Here is a 21,208-nt window from a genome sequence, read left to right on the forward strand (position 1 = left end):
CAGGACAGCAAGGAGTCGGCCTGAACAAGCCTCTGCTGCTCCTTGCTCAGTCTCCAGAGCCCAGGGTAGTGCCTGCGTGGGACAAAAGCCACCTTCTTAAGCACTCAGTACATGATAGTTATTCTAGTTATTCACTGTTTCCAATGAATAACTGTCATGTATTGAGTGCCTAAGAAAGTGGCTTTTGTTTGCCTATTGACTGTCTCCTGTGGTAAGTGCCACAGCTCCGTGAGAGCAGGGACCTTCTCTGTGTTGTGTCGCTGTACCCAGTGCCAACCATAGGGCCTGGCACATAGGTTCTATTCAAAGGTATATATTAAATAAACTTAGTCAATGTATTAAGTTGAATAAAGGGCTTTCCTCTCCTCAAGAACACTTTCAATTATTTGGCCCTTCCCTCTAGTTCTACATTTTGAAAGTTGTTCATCTACCAAGCCAAGGCACTTATAACGTATTAATTGCTTTCCTATTTTAAAAACTTAATTCTAACTTGGCCGGGCATGGTGGCTCATGCCTGTAATCCCAGCACTTTGGGAGTCCAAGGCAAGCAGATCACCTGAGGTCAGGAGTTCGAAACCAGCCTGGCCAACATGGCAAAACACTGTCTCTACTAAAAACACAAACATTAGCCAGGCATGGTGACGGTTGCCTGTAATCCCAGCTACTCAGGAGGCTGAGGCAGAAGAATCACTTGAATCCAGGAGGTGGAGTTTGCAGTGAGCCAAGATCGTGCCATTGCACTCCAGCCTGGACAACAAGAATGAAACTCCATCTAAAAAAAAAAGAAAAAGAAAAGAAACTTATTTCTAACTGCAGTCCTATCTTTCAGGCAGCTTCTGACCACCACAAGATATTTAGCATCACCGTTTCCAGCTGATGTCATTCCAGATTCCTGCAAAGGAAGGTGACATGTCAGCCCAAGTGATCTTGCTGGGAGTAACTATACAATCTCCATTAGATATTAAGAGATTGCAAAAATGCTCAGGGTTCCACAGAACAATCTCAGCCAACCCTGGATCCCCAGGATCCCTGGACTGGCTCATCCCCATTCCCACCAGCAGTGCTCTACCTCCAGAACCCAAGACAGTGCCTGTGACAGAGCGGGTGCTCAAGTAATACTAATATTTGTTGAATGAATGAACAAATGAACCATGAGCACTTTTCTGTGTCATTAGACATTCTTCTTCAATAACCATGGTTATCCCTCATGCCTGAGGAACTGCCAAGCCTTCCACCCCATCCTTTCTCACTGCTGCAGAACCCACAGGCGAGGCTCAGCACCAAGTCAAAGTAGGGAAGGAGAATAGGACAGCTTTTGGGTACTATCCAGTTGGTGTCTGGCCCCCAAAACATGGAGTACCAGAAAGCTGGTGGGGTGTAGAAGTTGCTCTGGGATGGTGTGAAGCAAGTTCAGATGCGTGAGCTACAGCATCACTGATGCCACGAAATTCTGGCCGTGCCCTTGGGATGATCACATTGGTGTTCCATGTGTCTCTTCTAGTTGCTGGTGCTAGCAGTCTGACTTCCTGGGCTTGCGGCAGCTTCACTTCAATCTCTGCTTCCACTTACACGTGGCATTCTCCCCTCTGTCACGTCTTCCACATTTCCCTCTTCTTAGCAGGACTCCAATCATTAGATTAAGAGCTACCCTAATCCAGTATGACTTCATCTTAACTTGATTACATCTCCAAAGACCCTGTTTCCAAATAAGATCACTCTCACAGGATCCAGTAGACATGAATTTAGGGGTGATACTTTTCAATTCAGTGTCTCCAGCCCCAGAGAGAGGATTAACTATGTTGGCACTTCAGCCTAAGGGGAAATCAGAATGGAGGTAGTGGTGAGGCGCTTCTCTAGCAAGCGTGCTGTGAGCTTTGGCCTGGAATTCTAGAACTCAAGACCCTTGGAATAGAAAGGACAAGTTCCAGTCTATGGGAGACATCCTTCGGACAGTCCAATCTGGCTTACCTAGGCGGTGATAAGATTTGGGCCATTATCCTGGATTCTGAAGTTTTTCGCTTGAAGGATATTCAGAGGTTGCACCCACCATCTTCTCATCCTATAGTTGAAAACACTGAAGTCCAGGGAAATAACAATATTTTCCTTAAGTTGCACATTTGGTGAGTGGCTGAGTCAAGAGCCCAGACTCTTCACTCTGTCCAGTGCCCTTCACATGTGGTCACTTAAATATTAATTCTAACAATAGTAGTGGCACCTATGGAATCAGGCACCTATGGGATCAGTTTTCAGGGATCAGGGAGACTTAAATTCTTCCAAATTCCCCATGGGCCTCTCATCAAAGACACTTCAACTTTAATAATAATGTTATTATTTGATTACAGGTGTGTTTTCAACCCAATGAAAGTGTGAATAAAGGCATGTTTAGAAAACTTTGCAACTGTCTTTTTCATTGTAACATATGACCTAAGCTAATGCAGTAGGCTTCATTTGCAAATGCAGCTTCAGGACATGACTCCTAGTTACCCACTTCCTTTCCAGCCAGTCTGCCCCCCAGACTCCTCCAGCACGGAATTCTAGAGTCTAAAAGAATAATGGCAATGCCGCTGCTACCTCCTCAGTGCCTGGAATATGCCAGGCTCCATGCTAAGTGCTGTAGATGAATTATCTCATTTTTCCTTCCAACAGCCCTTTGAGGGAGGAACTTCTATCTGTCTAGCAGATGGGGAAACTGAGGCTGAGTTTGGCCCACAGGCATGTTTTTATTTTCTATCTGAATGTCTGTAGGTAGAGCAACCACTCTCCAGTTGTCAAAGGCTCCATCATCCCGTTTTTGTAACCACACTCACCTTAAAAAAAAGGTTTTCTTTTAAACAGCTTTATTAAGATATAATTCACATCCCATACAAGTCATTCAAAGTGTATATAATGGAATGGTTTTGAGTATATTCACAGATATGTGCCACCATCACCACAGTCCATTTTCGAACATTTCTATCATCTCAAAAAGAAATCCCATACCCTTTAGCTGTTACTTCCCCGTCCTCCCATCCCCTACCAGCCCTAAGAAATCATGATTCTGCTTTTTGTCTCTGTAGATTTGCCTATTCCAGATATTTCATATAAATGAAATCATACAATAGATGGCCTTTTGTGTCTGGCTTCTTTCATTCAACACAATGTCTTCCACGTTTGTGTATCAGCACTTCATTTATTTTTATGGGTGAATAATATTCCATTGCATCGATAGACCACATTCTCTTTATCCATTCATCAGCTGATGGACATTGGGGAGATAATATTTTCTTGGTACTTTGTGCCAGTCCCTATTCTAAGTGCTTTATCTCATTTAATCCTCACAACAACCTTGTGAGGTAGGTGCTATTGTTACTCCTGTTTTACAGAGAAGGAAATAGGAGATGTTATCTAACTTGTCCAAAGTCACACATCTAGTGAAGATCTGGTTGGCCACTAAGTGAAATTCCCAGAGGCACACAGTCCTCTTTTGAGTTGTGTCTTCAGGGTAATGCATACCCACCTCAGCCTGCTTGTTTATCCATAAGTGGAATCAGAAATGGCACAGGGAGGGACAAGGCGTGGTGGCTCCCACCTGTAATCCCAGCACTTTGGGAGGTTGAGGCAAGTGGATGATCCGAGGTCAGGAGTTCGAGACTAGCCTGGCCAACATGGCAAAAACATGTCTCTGCTAAAAATAAAAAAATTAAAAAAAAAAAAAGCCAGTAGTAGTGATGGGTGCCTGTAATCCCCAGCTACTCAGGAGGCTGGGGCAGGAGAATCACTTGAACCCGGGAGGCGGAGCTTGCAGTGAGCCAAGATCACACCACCGAACTCCAGCCTGGGCGACAGAGTGAGACTACGTCTCAAAAAAACAAAAAGAAAAAGGTACACAGAGGACCTTCTCTCTTCATTACCTGCCCCCTAACTTCGCTCCTTCTCTGGACTGTCACCCAGTCAGGAACATTCTGGAAAATAATACAATACAATACTTCTGTAATACAAGCATCTTCTTTCAACAAATGATGTTGGTCAACAAACCCCCCTCAAGGGGTGGTATTTGGGCCTGTAAAATCCTCGGTATTTGGGACCTCACTAGCTCAACATTTGTGATCTTTTCAAGAAATTAGGCTGGGCTAGAGTTTGATTCAGTTAGCAAAGTTTTCTTCTTAGATAATGGAAATTCGTAGTATACACAGGATTTTAGAAGGCAGGTTTAAACAAAGTGTTTTCAAGCCTCCTCAAAAATAGCAGAAGTACCAGGATCAACCCAAGGGCTGAGAGGCAAGTTGTACACAATTCTTGTCTATTCTTTAAGCAGGTCTCTTAAAGACCCCACAGGCAACCCTGCCAATGAGATAGTGAAAACGCTCTTCATACTGAATGTGCCATGACTGCCTCCCTTCCAAATATGTTGGATTTCAGACTCACCCTCTGATTCTCTGAACCTAAGTCCTGGTACTCAGTCTTATTCTTCTATGGAAAAGCTTGTCTCTACCAATCAGATATTCAACAGAACTAAGTAGTGAGCCACAAAATCCCCCTTGAGCCATGTCGGGCTGAGAAACATTGAAGATTAGGTCCTAGCAAGGGAGCAGGAGGAAAGAGCTCTGGAGGGAACTTCTGAACTTGAAGCCTCCTTCTTCCTTTCACAAAATCCTGTTATTCTTTCCACAGAGAAATTCCACCCAGCTGAAAAGTCTGAGGGCCGGGGTGACAGCCCTGCAGCCGAGACAAGCCCTCAATACCTTAAGCCTATTGAGTCCTGGTTGCCTTTGATCTAGGCATTTCCTGTGGTCCAGCCAGTGAGAGAATGAGGAGTGTCTACTGATGCCAGTATTTCCAAAATGAAAACTTCTACTTCTTTCTAGAATCTTAGACCCTGGATTGTAACAGATCATGGGCTCAGGCTGCCCCACTCCATCCTGGTTTGGGGTTAATTATTTCAAAGTCACAAAGATTTCAATCTTCTGCAGCCTTCAAAAGGATGCCTTTTATCCTGTCTGCAGAGCAGCTTCAGTGACGTTCTATTGCAGGGAGGGGGTGACAGCAGAGACCCAGCAAAATACAGAGGCTTCTGACCCACTGCACCGTGGCTTGGACCAGCCCCACTGGTGTGGATGCTGAAAATACCGGGCAGAGAAAGCCAGAGATCTGAGGCTGAGAACTGACCTTCTCTGACTGCTTTTGTAGCTGACTTCTATCTGGGCCCCTGTTTCTCCCTCCACAAAATGAAACATTCAACTGAAAGGGACTGCAAACAGCTTTCAACTATTTTTGCTAATTCTGATCTATTGGTAGAGGCTGACTGGAGTTCTGTATTGAGGATTTTGAGGCTTAGTAGAAGACAGAGCTGGGATCAATTAGCAGTGTCTGCTGCGAGCAAGGGAAAGAGAGCAGTGACACATTTACTTACCATATATTTGCCACTCCTGACATTGACATCCAAAGTCTTCTTTGGGTCAGATCTTGTGTGCTTTTATGATTCCTTTCACCCGTACTGTTTTCTTTGCCCTTTGCAAGGACCTCTCTAAGGGGCTGTTACCACCTCCCCCAACCAGGAATTGACAGTGGTCTAGAGATGATTGCTTATAGGGTTGGGTCATGTAAGTTAGGGGCAACAAAGGCCAGAGGAGGCCAGAGCTCTCCTTGAGACTAGAGATAAGCCTAAAGGAGAGTGTTTCTCTAATCAACACTGAACTGAAACCTATAGGGATAAAGCACAGCCAATGTGGATAACCCCTTCCAAGATTACCCACCACTAGATAAACGTAAGGCGTGGCCTCCATCTGTCTGCTGTAGGCACAGAGGACTGAGAAAGCAAAATTCCACTGGAAAAAGTGAAAAGAATTTTGAGCTGAGGCCTGCCGGGAATGGGGCCGTCTCCCAGTCTATAAAGTGGTGATGGCGACAGTACCTCCCGCGAGGGTCATTGTGATGATGTATTGAGATAATGCATTCAAAATGCTCAACACAGTGCCTAGCATCCAGTAATCAATGCCTAAGCAAAGCGATCCAGTAGTTCACGGTATTATCCTCTGGGCTCACTCTTTGATGGCATTGGGCCTGAGGATATTAAATCTCTTCTGAAACTGGCCCTCCCATTGGCAGGGCGGGAGCTTGCTATCTCACCACTGAGGCCCCACGTTCGCCAGTTCCAATAACACAATTAGTCATTTTTCATCCCTGAGATGTCTACCCATGGGTGGGTGCATGTGTGCATGTGTGAGTGTATATGTGCCTTTCAGAGAAGGGGAAAATCCATATTCTCTCTCTTCTGACCGAATTAATCAAATAAATCTTCTATAAGGAGCTGCTAAATGAATCACAGATGGCTCTGCCCTTTTACAGGTTGCAGAAAGCACCCGTTACAGTTCTTTTAATTTATCAGAGGAAAAAAGATGCCCTCGTGTGCCCCTTCCCTCTTGCAATAATAATCAGAACCAGTCTATTTTCCAAGGGTCTGAGACTCATTTTCAAAAAATGTGTATCAATAGATGTAACAGCGGGAAGATTATTTTGCCAAGTTCCAGCCTCCAGCATGGGGAAGGTGCCCTGGCTGGGGAGAGCGTTTATAAAACCACATTTAATAAAAGAGAGTGTTATATTAAGTATGTTTGCTAGTGTATTTAAGCATATGGTTTCCATATCAGGCATAAAGATGCCAAACACATGCTTTACCTTCTTTCTAACCTTTCCTAGAGACGTCCTTTCTAGGGGGTGGTGGGATGGGAGGAATTTCTGTGGATGCGAGTGTGTTGTTTTGTTTTGTTTTTTACAATTCTGGCTCACATGGAAAAGCACTGAGGAATGTTCAGAAAACATGTGAAGACTCTGCCTCTTCTACTTATGTAATTAGCCCAAGAAACTCGTCTTGCTGACTTTCTTTAAGTGTCCGAACATCCTCCTTGAGCTCCCTTGCCAAGGCGCTAGGGTCTGGCTGATTTTAAAGTGTGAATCAACTTCAGCTGCAAAGAACTTGAGCTCCTGGATTTTAGACGTGAACCCTTTGGTAAAAACAAGAGCTCCAAGAATGGCTGCCCAGCTTTGTGTCCGCATGAGTCCTGGCTTGCAGCAACCCATCCAATGATTTTCTGCCCTCAGATCCCCTTTTTGTACCTGGGCTGAGCATTAGAGATTTTATCCTTTTTCCTGTAGGTCAGAGGCAACCGTCTATGGCCCTGGAGTCATGGGGTCCCTGGAAAGGCAGCTTGAATGGGTCTCCGTGGCCCCCCACCATAAAACAATCCCCAAATTCCGAGATCATCCCGGAAGCCAAAATGCCAAACTAGGAAGGGGGTTGAGGAGGGGCCTCTGCAGGGAAGCCGCCCAGCCCACCCCCCACACCAGCAAGCAGATTTGCCTAGGCGAGTTATAAATCTACTGGTACCATTTCTTTTTCGTCACTTGCCTAATCCTGTGCCCTTCGTTTCATGTGCTGTAATTATTAACATCTGCTTTCTGAGCCTGGACCGCATGGAGTTTGCAAAGGCAGTTTTCAGTCCAGAACAATGGTGACAGCTGTTTCATTTAGCCTCGGGCCAGCACTTCCTGTTCAGTCTACATCTGCCCTCCTGTGTCCAATTTCTGGTTCAGGGTTTTGTGTTTTGTTTTCTATTTTTTTCCCCTTCATCTGACCTTGCTATATGTTTAAGAAGAATTTCTAACTTAGCACTGCAGCTAGGATTTCTAGCACATATGCTTATTACATTGGCGACAGCCAGAGAGAGACAGGAGAAAGCCTAGATTGTCTCCAGCAACCAACACCGTGGAGGGCAGGGACAGAAGGGAGGGCTGGCTGGGGACCCGGGAACCAGGCTTGAAGGAAATTCTTGGGGCTTGGAGGTGGGGACTTGTGTGACCTCTCTAGAAGTTGGACACAGGAAAGACGGGCCCAGGTCATCTGTGCCCAGGCCCGGGGGGCTTATTTGGCAAGGGGTCACCCAGACATCCCACGGAGGAAGCCCGTGTGCGTGGGTGGCCACCAACATGCAAAGGCCCCGCTTCTTTGGAAGTCAAGCAAGTTGCAGGGACCCAGATTCACTTTATCCCATGGAGTCACCAGCGTGCCATCAAAATCCCTTTTAATTTGCACAGGGAGATGCACAGAACGGGAAAAGGAAATGCTGTGGGTAGGAAAATAAAGGATTTCAGCTTTAAGTAATCTGCCCAGACCCCTTCCGCATACCTGGCTGTGTGTGACCAAAGAGAAAGGAGACTGCAGCCCACTGCTGCCCCCACCATCCACCCCACCCATCCTAACTCCATCTGATCCAGGCTCGGGGTCCCCAGCTCGGCTGGCATACAGATGTCGAGTTATTAGCCAAGACCCCACCACAAGCGCCAGGTTCGAGACCTCAAGATTTGTGAAAGCTGCCTTCAGGCATTGCTGGATATTTCTTGCCAAATAGGGCAAAAACCAATCTCTGCACGGAAAACAACTTTCAGGAAGGTGTAAGTGTCCCGCGAATGTGCCGAGCAGAGCTTGGGAATCAGGGAGGGAGCCGTGAGTACTCAAATCAGGACATGTGGAGTCTGCATCTGTGCCTTCTGTTGGATCTGGGGGTGTCAGAGTTGGCAGAGGCTCTGGAGATCCACTGCCCCACTTCTTTAGTTTTCTTAACAGGTGAAGAAACTGAGCATCAGAGAGAGGAAGTGACTTCGTCAGCTGTGACTGGGTCTAGCTTGATTTCAGAGAGCAACACAGAAAGGTCAATCTGTGTCAGTTCTAGGATCGTGAGGTGTTTTTAGCATCTCAATATGAAGTGTCTCCTTCAGTCCTAGGCCCTGTCCACCCTTCTAAGTGGCCCACATTAAAATAACTCAAGACCTCACTCCCAGATGGAAAGAGTGAGGCAAGTCGGGGGGGACCTCGGCGGCAGCCATCAGTGCTGAGGCCCATGCCAAACCCATGGCTCTCGGCCGCCGGAGGACTGCTGAACCCACCAGCTCCCAAGAGCAGAGTCAGTGCTGACCAGACACCACCCGAGGTTCTGGGTAGACAGAGGAGGGCCCATGTCCTCCCGAGGGTAGGCAGACAGAAAGGAGAGAGGCCGCTGCCAGGGATTGGGGTGCAGAGCCGGGAAAGCCGAAACCCGAGGGGACTCACCATTCCTGCACCTTGATTTGAGCCTGAAGTGGCCACGAGGCCTGACCCAGGCTGGCAGAGGCATCACAGGGCCGTTCCCTAAACTCCAGAAGCACAGCCAGGGCCTGTGCCCCTCCACCTGCTAGGAGCCTGCTCCAGCCCCTGGGCTCCTCCCAGCCTGACCGCCCAGGCCCCTGGCCCTGCCCCCACCCCCTACCCCTGGCCGCCCCCTCCACTCTTCCTTCCTTTTCTCACTCACTCTTTTTCTTCTTAAAGTTAATTGCAACTTTTTTCTCAGGGCCTTGATCTGGATAAGCCACATCTCATTAGAAAAAGATTTAGCTGGAGCCAAAGCAGGCTAGAGAAGGAATCCCTAATCAACAGAGAAAAGATTTGGGTGTAATTGCTCTCTCCCGCCATTCTCGCCCCCTCCCTCCTCCAATCTTTTTCTGCTCATTAATCTGAAAAGAAAGTCGCAGTCTAATGTCTTGGTGTTCAAGTATCTACCTCTGCATCAAACCAATTGGAGCGCTTTGGGGCTTTTGAAGGGGGGTCTGTATGGAGAGCATTGGCTGTCAGGTGCATGGGGGTAAAATATTTTGGTTGTTGGGGACTGTATGATGCACGTTGGTTGAAGGAGTAAAGCTGTTTGGGTGTGCATGTGGGTGTGTGTGCGAAGTGCTTTGGGCGTTGGGGCATGTGAGTGTGTGTGTGGACCCTTTGGTTGGGGTGCGTATGTGTGTAAAGCTCTGTGCGTGTGTATATCAAGTGCTTTGCTTATTGGGCAGATGCGTGAAGCCCTTCTGATCTCTGGGTTGCCTGTGTGAAGTACTTTGGTCGTTGGGTGCATGTGTGTAAAGGCTGTTGTGGTGTGTGGAGTGCTTGGTTGTCGGGGTGGGCGTTGTGTGTTTGTGGGTGTAAAGGGCTTTTGGGGTTGGATGCGGATAGGTGAAGTGGCTCATTTGTTAGTATGTGGGTATGAAGTGGTTTGGTTGGTGAGGGGTGCATGTGTAGTCCTTAGTTGTGTAAGTGTGTGTGTGCATGCGTGCATGCGTGTGCGAGAGGGAAGCGCTATGTTTGCTGGGTGCATACGTGTTACATGCGTGTTACATGCGTGTGAGTAGCTGCTTTCCTCTCGCCCCAGTTAAACCCTGACAGCTGCTTAAATGGTGATACATGGAAAATGAATTTCAGAGCAAACCATCTTCCCAGGCAGGGACCCTGGATCCTCTAACACCCAGCAATGAAATGCTACAGCATTTTCAGGCTCTCTCTTCAGAACTGGGAAATTTTTTACAATGACCATTTATCATTGGTGGGGGTGGGGGGGATATTTGAATTAGTTTTTTTTTTTTAATTGAAAAAATTAATTCATGTTCACAACAACAAAAAAAAAAAGCAGGAATACATACTCCTGGTAAAATGGGAATATTACAAGGGACTAGAGAATGAAAAGTCAAGCCCTCTCACACTGCTATCTCCGGCTCCCCTCCCCAGTCACCCATTACCAGTAACTTTTGTGCCATCCCAAACACAGGCCCCGTGTCTATGTTCCATGTTGGCCTGTATTATACACTTTGCTTTTTTCACTTCAGAGTACATCTCAGAGATTGTTCTCTGTCAGCATAGATTTCATTAATATTGTATTTTTTAACTATAAAATTAGTTGATTGGGGAAAATAAGATGCCTCTATTCTGGACAAGCCAAAGTACTGGGAACCAGGTCTCTCCCTGTAAAATATAATCATGGTACACTGGTCTGATGCTGAGTCTCCTGTTTATTGCCTCATTTATTCCTCAGAAAACCCCGAGAAGGAGTTACCACCTCACTCATAGAGGAGGACACCAATGCAGAGAGAGGCTGGGTCACTCACCAAAGCCACACAGGACGTGGCAGAGCTGGAATGTGAACCCAGGTAGGCTGAATGCAGAGCTCTGGCCCTCAACCTCTGCCTTCCAGAAAAAATAAAAAGGAAGGAACTGTCTGGGAGCAGGGAGTGAGGGGAGAGTTAGAGGGGTCTCTACTACCCCTAGACCCGCTGGAGAGCCTAGAGCCCTGTGTCTGAGCTACCCCACCTGCATTTGTCTCCATGAGCCACAGTGACCACTGCTGTCAGGAGAACCCAAGCAGATGCTGGCTCCCATCTCCCAGCCCAGGCCCCTGAGGGTGAAGCATGGCTTGAGCCTTTTCATGTTTCTCTGAGCACAGCCCATGCACAATTGCACCCCTTATACCTGCTTATTATCAAATATAAGTCGCGGTCACGGAGGTGGGGCACTCCTGTAATGAGGGTGTTTCTGTTGAGGCCACAGAGTTGAGCTGGGCGCGGCGAGGTGAGGCTCCAAGCTGGCAAGCAAAGACAACATTCCACAGACCAGATCCCCAAGCCCCAGGTTGCCACAATACCAAGCCCATCCTGAGGGAGGATGTGATCTCTCCACCTCCCCCATCACCCCACCGTCCTCTGCATTCCTCTCTCTTACTGTATCTTAGTCTGCTGTGCAGTTATTAAGAACACTTCCACCACACCAAGGACAAAATGGACATGAATATTTGCAGAGAATGGGAAAGACCTGTTTGTGGTGTTGGAGGAAACCTATCTCGGAAGGGAAGGTTTTCAAAGACAGCCCAGAGGCCTGCTGATGACAGGGGAGTGCTAGGGACTTGTTAGGCCAGGAAGAAGGCCATCTCTGTTCTGTTAGGGTCCCAAATGATGACCATCCACAGACAAGGTGTAGATACAAAGATCCTCCTAAAGCAAAGAGCCACGTGCTCAAAATGCTATGGAGGCGGTAAACAGTCCTGTCCCATACAGCAGCCCCTTGCCATGTGACCAGTCCAAACTGAGATGTGCTGTAAGTGCAAAATACACACCCCATCTTGAAGACTTCGTGTGAAAATGAAACACAGTATCCCATTAACAATTGGATCTTGACTAGACATTGAAATGATGGTATTTGGAAGCTACTGCATTCAATGAAACAATTTATGAAAATTAATCATGGTGTGTGCTTTGGTTCCCCCTTTACCTTTTTTTTTTTTTTTTTTGATGTGGCTATTAGAAAATTTAAAATTACATATGTGGCTACCATTACATTTGTATGGGACAGCACTAGCTTAGAATCTAGCCTTTCATGAATATATATTGCTACCCCCATTTTACCAATGAACAAACCAGCTCAGAGTTGAGTGGCTTGACCAAAGTCACCAGCTAATAGCCATAGAAGCCAGAATTCACATTATGAGAGGCCAGTGATTCCAGCTGGACAGTCTACTAGTTGATAAAACTCCTAAAATAAGAGAGGTGGTGTTATTTTCACAAGCTCTTATGCAAAAGTGTTCAGTGCCAGCAAGGACTGAAGCAAATGTGGAATCTGAGGAAAGCAAACTAAAAGCTTGCGATTGGCCGGGCACGGTGACTCACACCTGTGATCCCAGCACTTTGGGAGGTCAAGGTGAGAAGATCACTTGAGCTCAGGAGTTCGAGATCAGCCTGGGCAACACAGCAATACAACATGATGACGCATGTGCCTGTAGTTCCAGCTACTGGGGGCGGGGAGTGCTGAGGAGGGAGGATTGCTTGAGTCCAAGAGTTCGAGGCTGCAGCGAACCATGGTCGCATCACTGCACTCCAGCCTGGGCAACAGAGCGAGACCCTGTCTCTAAATAAACAAGCAAACAAAGAAATAATAAAAGCCTGTGCTTGACCTCCTGACATTGGTTGGGAATGTTAAAGGCACTGGGTTGCTCTTCCTGCACAGGGACTGGGTAGGCTTCTGTGTAAACTTAGCCAGTCCCTTCCCCTCTCTGGGCCTCAGCTTACCCATCTGTCAACACTGAGTGGTGGACTAGCTGTTCTCTGAGGTCTATCAGGACACCTTGGTACATCTCAGCGGATTCCTCCCCTGCAGGGGTGAGGGAGAACCGAACTGGGTCCATGGGCTAGTGACAACCTCTCTCGTGTCATCTGTGAGTTAGGGATGAGAAGAAGGTGAACTTCAGAGATTGGCACTGACAATGAATAAGATAGTGCAGGTAAACATCTCCAGCACATGCCTGGTACACAGGAAGCGCTCAATGAATGCTAGCTCTTGTAGTCACTGTGATAGTTACCAGGTTGATCAGCCGACATGGATTTTTTCTGGGCTTGTAGACTCAGATTATCAAGCAATTTCTGCCTGGGAGCCTCCCACTAAACGGATACACTCAAATGCTGAATTTGCTGGAAGGCAGGCTCACCTTGCACTTGGCTTTCAAAGGGTTCCTTACCACTGCAACTCAATTCCATGACTGGATGGATAACAGAAGCACCTGGGAGGAGGGCCGCTTGGCAGGGGCCCACAGGGAGATTCAAGGTTTCATAACAAAGCATCTTCTGGTGTGTTAACAGTAAGATTAGGCCAGGTGTGGTGGCTCACGCCTGTAATCCCAGCACTTTTGGAGGCCAAGGCGGGTGGATCACCTGAGGTCAGGAGTTTGAGACCAGCCTGGCCAACCTGGTGAAACCCACCCCCTCTCTACTAAAAATACAAAAAAATTACCTGGGCGTGGTGGCAGGTGCCTATAATTCCAGCTACTCAGGAGGCTGAGGCAGGAGAATCCCTTGAACCCGGGAGGCGGAGGTTGCATGAGCCGAGATCACACCACTGCACTCCAGCCCGGGCAACAGGAGCAAAACTCTGTCTCAAAAAACAATAATAATTATAAGACTAGAAACGTCCACGGCACCGGCGGTGTGTTAGGGGCTCACCTTTTTCCCTGAGTAGTTGTCCAATGTCACTTTCCATCTGCAGGAGTGATGCCAATCCGTGGCCACAGGCTTTCTTCTGCCCCTTTTCCCCACCGTGGGAGGACTCTGATCTTCTTTCATCTCAACAGCTGTTTACATTTTTTTACCCCTGAATTGTGGGTAAACAGCCTCCTCTATTAGATAAAGGCTTTATCAGCTCACCGGCTCATCCCTCCACACAACCTCCAGTGCAAGTCTGCGTCGGGAGTAAGCCAAATGTGATGACTCTCCTGGCTCCTTATTTTGCACTTAATTGGAAGAACCTTGAGTTCAAAGTGTAGGCGCCCAGCCGTCTCTGGCGTGCGTTGGCTGCCACCTGCTGGGAAATTCTGGTATGGCGTGGTCTCCTCGGCCGACAGGCTCGCTCGCTGGGGGAAGAGGTTCATTGACTCAGCCAACAGGTTTTCTGGAGCAGGAAATATGTGTCAGCCAGAGTCCTAGGCACTTGGAATGATTCAGTGAACAAAACAGAGATCCGTATACCTGATTTTCTGGAGCTTATCATCTTTCAGAGGGTGACAGGCAATAGACAATATCACAAATACATGATACCATGTGTTAGGAAGTGATCAATATGTGGGAAGTTTTTTTTTTTTTTTTTAAGTAGAACGTGTAAGGGGGGTTGAAGTGCTCAATGGGGGAAGGTGAGTTGTAAAGAGTTTTCAGGGTCAGCCTCATTGAGAAGGCTGAAGCTTTTTGAACAAAAGCTTGAAGGAAATGAGGGAAATTTCCGTGGAGGAAGAGTGAGGCTGGCTGGGGAGATGGGAGTGCAAAGGCCCTGGGGTAGGAATATGCTCGTGTCATTCAGAGAATACCAAGGAAGCCTGTGGTGCTGGAAAGAGTGGGCCACGGAGGAAAGGTCACGGTAACGATCAGAAAGAGGGGAGGCCAGAAGGTGCACGGTCTCGTGGGCCACGTTTAAGGGCCATGACTGTATTAGTCAGCTTGGTCTGCCATAACAAAATACCAGCTATTGCTGTAACATTTAGTTCCTCCATAACAGAAAACCTGGTGGGCGTGGTGGCTCACACCTGTAATCCCCTTTGGAAGGCCAAGGCAGGTGGATCACTTGAGCTCAGGAGTTCGATACCAGCCTGGCCAACATGGCGAAACCCTATCTCTATCAAAAAAAGAAAAAAAGAAAAAAGAAATATGACAAAATAATATAACTTCCATTGACTTTTTTTTCTGACATATAATTTCATTTACTAGATACATGAACCAATCCTAAAATATGTGTGTTGCCCCTGTATTACAGATAGGTAAACTGAGGTTGAGTTATTGTATCACATGGGAAGCTGGTAATTGAAACTAAATCTGTCTAAATGTGAAGTCTTAGCTCATTTTGTTAAGTCACCCCTACCTCCCTAAGGTATGTGTATTCCTCTCTGGATTTGATTTGCTAATATTTTGTTGAGGATTTTTGCATCTAAGTTCATGAGAGACGCTGGTCTGTGATTTTCTTTTCTTGTACAATCTTTATCTGGCTTTGGAATCAAGGTTAAACTAGCTTCATAAAATGAATTGGGAAGTATTCCCTTCTCTTCTAGTTTCTGAATAACATGGTGTAAAATTCCTGTTTTTTTTTTTTAAATAATTCTCCAGAAAAACCATCTCTGAAGCTTTTTAAATTACAAAGTCCATTTCTTTCATAGTTTTCGAGCTATTCAGATTGTCTGTTTCATCTGGATTGGGTTTTGATAGGTTGCAGTATTTACAGAATTGGTTCGTTTCTTTTAAGTTGTTGAATTTATGAGCATAAAGTTGTTCAAAGCATCTGTTCATCATATTTTTAGCAACTACAGGATTTGTAGTGATATCCTCTGTCTCAACTCTGAGATTGTGGTAATATATCTTCTTTCTTTTTATTTTTGTCAGTCTTCCTAGAGATGTATCAATTTTATTGTTTTTTTTTTTTGAAGAACAATCTTTTTGTTTTATTGATTTGTCTCTATTATTTTCCTATTTTCAATTTATTTCTGCTTCAATTTTTATTTCCTTTCTTCTGCTTGCTTTGGGTGTAATTTTCTTCTTATTTTTCTAGTTTTATGAAGTGAGAATTTTGATTATTGATTTCAGATGTTTCCTCTTCTAATGTTAGCATTTCATGTTATAAATTTTCCTCTCAGCACTGCTTTAGCTGCATCTCAGAGTTCTATGTGTTTTTAATTCCCTTTGAGACTCCTTCTTTGACCCATGAATTATTTAGAAGTATGCCATTTAACTTCCAAGTGTTTGAAGATTTTCCCATGGTCTTTCTGCCCTCTGAATTTTAGTAACTGTCTCTGATATTATTTCATCTCCATGAGAACAGGACATTATTTATTCTACCACTACATCACTGATGATGGGAACAGAACAATAGTATGCTCTCAATAAATAAGGATGAATGCATGATTGAAATAATTTAAAAATCAAAACTTGGAAAACTGAAGCTTAAAAAGGAAGAGGAGGTCATCAGAAAGTTGATGGTGATTATCAGTGGGTGGAAAAATATGGTTACCTTTTATTTTCTTTTTATTTCGTATTTTCCAAATTCTCTGCAATGAGCGTGTCCTACTTTTACCATCAGGAAAAGGAACTATAACGGTGGAAGTTGCCATTGCTGATCATTTTCACCCTCTCCCTGGCAGGTCATATCAGAATGTGAGTTGCTAAAAAATACTGAAGTTGACAGGACCTCAAAGGGCCCTTAAGAAGGTCCCAGAGCTGAATTGACCCAGACCCCTCAGAAGACAGGGAAGGGCCTTGCTAGTCACCCAACTTCTGTAGGCTTGTAAGATTACTGCGACAATAACTTTCTCAATGAGATCATGCACCTTTTCAGTCACAGGGTCATTTTCATGTTTCTCTTCTAGGCACACAAAAGTCCTTAGAGATCTCATGCATCAGTGTTTATCCCAGGATATCTGGCTTGGCATTGTAAATAAAACATCCATCTGCCTAAGTCCAGCCATCAAAATTACTTTGACAATTTACTCTGAGGAAGCAGTATTAGCATTTGTTTTCAGGGTTCATGATGTGCAAAAGATTACTTAAAAATAGGAGGGAACAGAGAAGAGAGATCGTAGTTTTTTGGTCTTGTTTGTTTTTTAAAAAAAAAAATTGCCATCTCTTACATCTTTAGTCTCAGTCTCTTCAGGATTTTTCAAGGCAATTTCTTTGGGAAGCCAAGTGGCTGAGACAATTTGATGATAACTCAGCCAACCTGCATCACTACCTAAACAGTTTTTAGGTATGGACAGTTTCTAAAGATGAGTGAACATGCTTTCCTGCTTTTGAAAATACTCCTGAAAACTTGGTTTCCATTTTTTCAACAAAGTGATTGCCCAGATCTGAAAATGTTTTTTCACCCTTTTCTGCTTTTGAGGTGAGGTGATTTCCTGTAAGGTCCAGGGATTTTGGAGGGCTCAGGATAAGGCAATTTTGCCTGGGGGTAGTACAGAATGCCATGCATGGGGATGTCCCACAAAAGGCAGGGAAGCAGATGTGGCAACAGCTATGTCCTCTTTGGAGCTGAGCCACAGAAGGCATCAGGATCAATGAGTGGATCTTTATCAGTCTGTCCGAGTCTTAAAGAATAGCCAAGGACATGAGAATCTGGAAAACAATAACATAATCGAATTGGGGGAGAATTTGATTCTCCCCCAATGGAGAATCCACATCCCAGGCACAGTTCATGTCAAACAACATAGGCTATGCTGAAACCAGCCAGAAATGGGGTCTTGTAATATAAACTACTCTGTGTCTTACAAATCATTTGATTTCTATAATTCCTGGACACTTGATTGGCTAATTTTTTTCTGTTGCTGAGTTGGCTGATTTGAACTCCTATGTCAAAAGGCATAGATTTTTTTATTCATTTAATTTGTATTGACACCCACTGTTCCATTTAATTCAAAATTATTCATTCCTCCATGGATCCCTGGTAGAGACCAACCTCAGCTGCTTTGAGAGACTGCTCACCAAATGTCTCTAGTTCCCTGCTTTCTGAGCGTGTGAGGCTTCTCCTTCCCTGACTGTGACAGTTAGGCATGGCCACAAGCCCACTTTGGCCCATGCAATGTGCACAGAAGGGACACATTGGGCCAGTGAGTAATTCACTCCATACTCTCTCTTCTGTTGTAATTAGGGATGTGTGTGTTGAGAAGACACCATCGGGGGTCCCAAACTAACTATGACACGCACACCACTCCATGTTGACCTGCAATGGACAGGTAATGTGAACAAAAGAAAATATTTATTGTATAACGCTGCTGAGATCAGGTGGTTGTTACCTGCATGTCACCTGGCCTCTCCTCGCTGATGCGCAAGCACACACACACGCACTTGTCCATATGTTTTGTATACACGTTGTGAAGGAGGTACTCTCTCTTTGCCACAACTCTCCCAACTGAGAATTCTCTTTTGTCCTGCCATGGGATTCCTGTGGCTAATTCACTGGATTTATTCATTTCTTGGTTGGTTTTCCATGTAAAAAGCCAAAGGAGACTTGGAACATATGTACCCCAGGGCAGTGGGTAAATCCAAGAGAGACGCAATCTCTGTCTCTAAGGGCTTACAAGCTGGCTTGGCAGAAGACAGATCCAGGCAATATATAATAATGACAACCACAAACGGGTGCTCCAGAGCAAAATGACAAGATGCTTGCATGGCAGCAGTTTTAAGAAGGAATGCATCAGGCGGGGTGCAGAGGGAATGTAAGAGCAGCTCTGGTCCCAGGTGGCTCCTCTCAGCCTCTCCAGATCCACCCTTTGCCCCTCTCCACGCTGCTCTCTACCCCCACAAGACTGACCTGTCTGTCCTATAGTAATAGCCTGCTCCCCCTCTGGCTCTGGGCTGGGTCTGGTCAATGGGGTCTCTGATAGACTAGAAGGAAGTTGGTCAGTGAAGTTGGCATATTTATTCCTCTGTCTCTGTTCTCACAGGATCATCTCAGGCTGGCTGCATGCCTCAGCTGAAGATCCCAGCTCCTGTCAATGCCACCTCTCCGCTTGACTGTCTCCTTTCAGGTTTGGTAACTGTCTCCTGTCGGCACTTTAGGCCCAGGGGTGGTAAGAGCCCTGCACTGAGATCCCAGCTCCAGGATATTGCACCAGCTTTTTCAGTTTCCCTATACCCTGCCCACACCTTAGTCAAGGCAGATGTGGGCAGGATACACATTTTTTTTAAGGGACTCCTTAAAGCATCCTAATTTGAGTGTGCTTCTGTTTCCTGATAGTCCCTGACCACTAGATCTTGCTTTAGGGAGCCAGCAGTAAAAAGGAAATGAACGCTTTTTCTAATTATAGGGTCAGTTGGTAAAAGAGGTGGAAAGCTTTTAAAAATGATTCATTCTTCATTAAGAAATGAGTTATTAAATGCGTTTGCTTCTCCCCAGCCAAAGTGAAAGATTCTTCTCTAGAGTTTTAAAAAAGGTTGGAGGCCAAGTATTGGCCCCTTTGCACCTGTGGTGAGCAAATGGGCTGTCCTGGAGCCTTTGTTTCCCAAAGTCCTTCACCAATACTGAGGCACAGAGGCCAGCCAGGATGTCACTTCACCACCAAGTAGCTCCCCCAGTCCCCCCTTATCTGGCAAATTTGACACCAGAATTCCAACCACTGTTTTTAACTTGAGCCTGAGAGCAGAACCTAATTTCCAGATGCTCAAGGAAAATTGTAACCCTTCTTTGGAGTTTCCATATTTAGCATAGAGCTGCTTGAGAAGGAGGCCCTGTCTCTTTGCCATAATTCTTCCAACTAGGGATTCTCTTTTTTCCTGCAGTGGGATTCCTGTGGCTGATTCACTGGATTTAGTCATTTCTTGGTTTTCCACGTGGAAAGTCAAAGGACACTTGGGTCTGGAGGTGATCTAGGCCCTGTCCTCTGTTCCCAATTCCCAGGGACCCTCACGCCTTAGCTGTCTCCAACTCTGGAGAGGTGCAGCCAGGAAGAGGCTGGTACCTGGAGCCCCAGCGTTTCCCAAAGCAGCTGGAAGACGCGAACACATGATTACAGCTGCTGGGGCTGGATCCGGGGGGCGGGTCAGCTCAGGCATGCCAGGATATAAAGGGAGAGGAAGTGCAGACGGCAATTTGGAAGATTTAGGAGTTTTTGGGCTGTCATCGGATTTTATGTGTTGTCATTGACATATGTTTGTATTCTCTCCAGAGCAGGTATGAGCTGGGAAGAATGAAGGCAGGGCATGCCCGTGTGCCAGCTCTGCACAGCTGGATAGATGAGGAAAGACGTGGAGGAGAAGCCGGGGATTGTCTGGAAGTCTAAGGGTGTTGTTTGCCCCTTGGGCTCCAGAAGATGCATGCCAGGACCTGGGGGTGGCACCACCAGGAAGCAACAGAGAGGAGATAAAACTCACAGCAGACAGATTTGCCTTAACAACAACTCTCTTGAATTAAAACACGCTTTTCAAGAAAACAAACATCAGTTCAATCAGCAAATAGCAGAGAAGTTTCTCATCATAAAGGCAAAGAAGGGCCCAGTTGCTGACCAGTGTAAGAGCTTCAGAAGAGGAGGGGGAGATGAGATGGCCAGAAGGAGCATCCCTGGACAACCTCATTCTAATGGGTCAGAAACTGGGATGTGCATTTTGGAGTGCAGGAGAAGTGGCAACTCACAAATGCTAAATTTTCTTCTAGAGATGACCAAGCTGTAGTTCTCAAAGCAGTGGCACTAGGACAGAAAACTCTCACACTTTGACATGCACACACAGCCCCTGGGGATCTTGTTAACATGTAGATTCTGATTCTGTAGGTTGGGCTGAGATTCTGCATTTCCAGCAAGCTCCTAGGCGAGGTCCATTTTGCTGGTCCATGAATCACACTTAGAATAAGTAGCAAGGTGGCCGGGCGTGGTGGCTCAAGCCTGTAATCCCAGCACTTTGGGAGGAGGCCGAGATGGGCGGATCACGAGGTCAGGAGATCGAGACCATCCTGGCGAACACGGTGACCCCGTCTCTACTAAAAATACAAAAACTAGCCGGGTGAGGTGGCGGGCGCCTGTAGTCCCAGCTACTTGGGAGGCTGAGGCAGGAGAATGGCGTAAACCCAGGAGGCGGAGCTTGCAGTGAGCTGAGATCCGGCCACTGCACTCCAGTCTGGGCGACAGAGCGAGACTCCGCCTCAAAAAAAAAAAAAAAAAGAATAAGTAGCAAGGCATAGGAGGATACTGACTTTGCTCAGTGATGCTTGTGCTTCCCTCCAAACTAAAATAAAACAAAAGCAGACATCAATGGCCCAATTCAACAGCCTGAGAAGTTTGATGATAATGACCCAAGCGCTGGCCTGGTGACCAGGTGGCTGCTCAGGGAGCTCCATCTCCAAATTCCTTCCCTTCCTGTCTCCCCTCCAAGAGTGAGTACT

The 21,208-nt window shown here is 46.1% G+C and overlaps 1 long non-coding RNA gene across 1 annotated transcript in view; it reads left to right on the forward strand.

The window, feature by feature from the left end:
- LOC105501763 overlaps positions 1–20,266 on the forward strand; it is a 51,505-nt gene extending 31,239 nt beyond the window's left edge. Inside the window, exons 2-3 of the long non-coding RNA XR_001000236.1 lie at positions 18,780–18,868; positions 20,001–20,266. This is a non-coding gene — a long non-coding RNA (uncharacterized LOC105501763). The remainder of the gene's footprint in view (positions 1–18,779; positions 18,869–20,000) is intronic.
- The last annotated feature ends 942 nt before the right edge of the window (positions 20,267–21,208 follow it).

The sequence above is a fragment of the Colobus angolensis genome, unplaced genomic scaffold (assembly GCF_000951035.1).
Source record: "Colobus angolensis palliatus isolate OR3802 unplaced genomic scaffold, Cang.pa_1.0 Scaffold75, whole genome shotgun sequence".
Classification (NCBI taxonomy): domain Eukaryota; kingdom Metazoa; phylum Chordata; class Mammalia; order Primates; family Cercopithecidae; genus Colobus; species Colobus angolensis.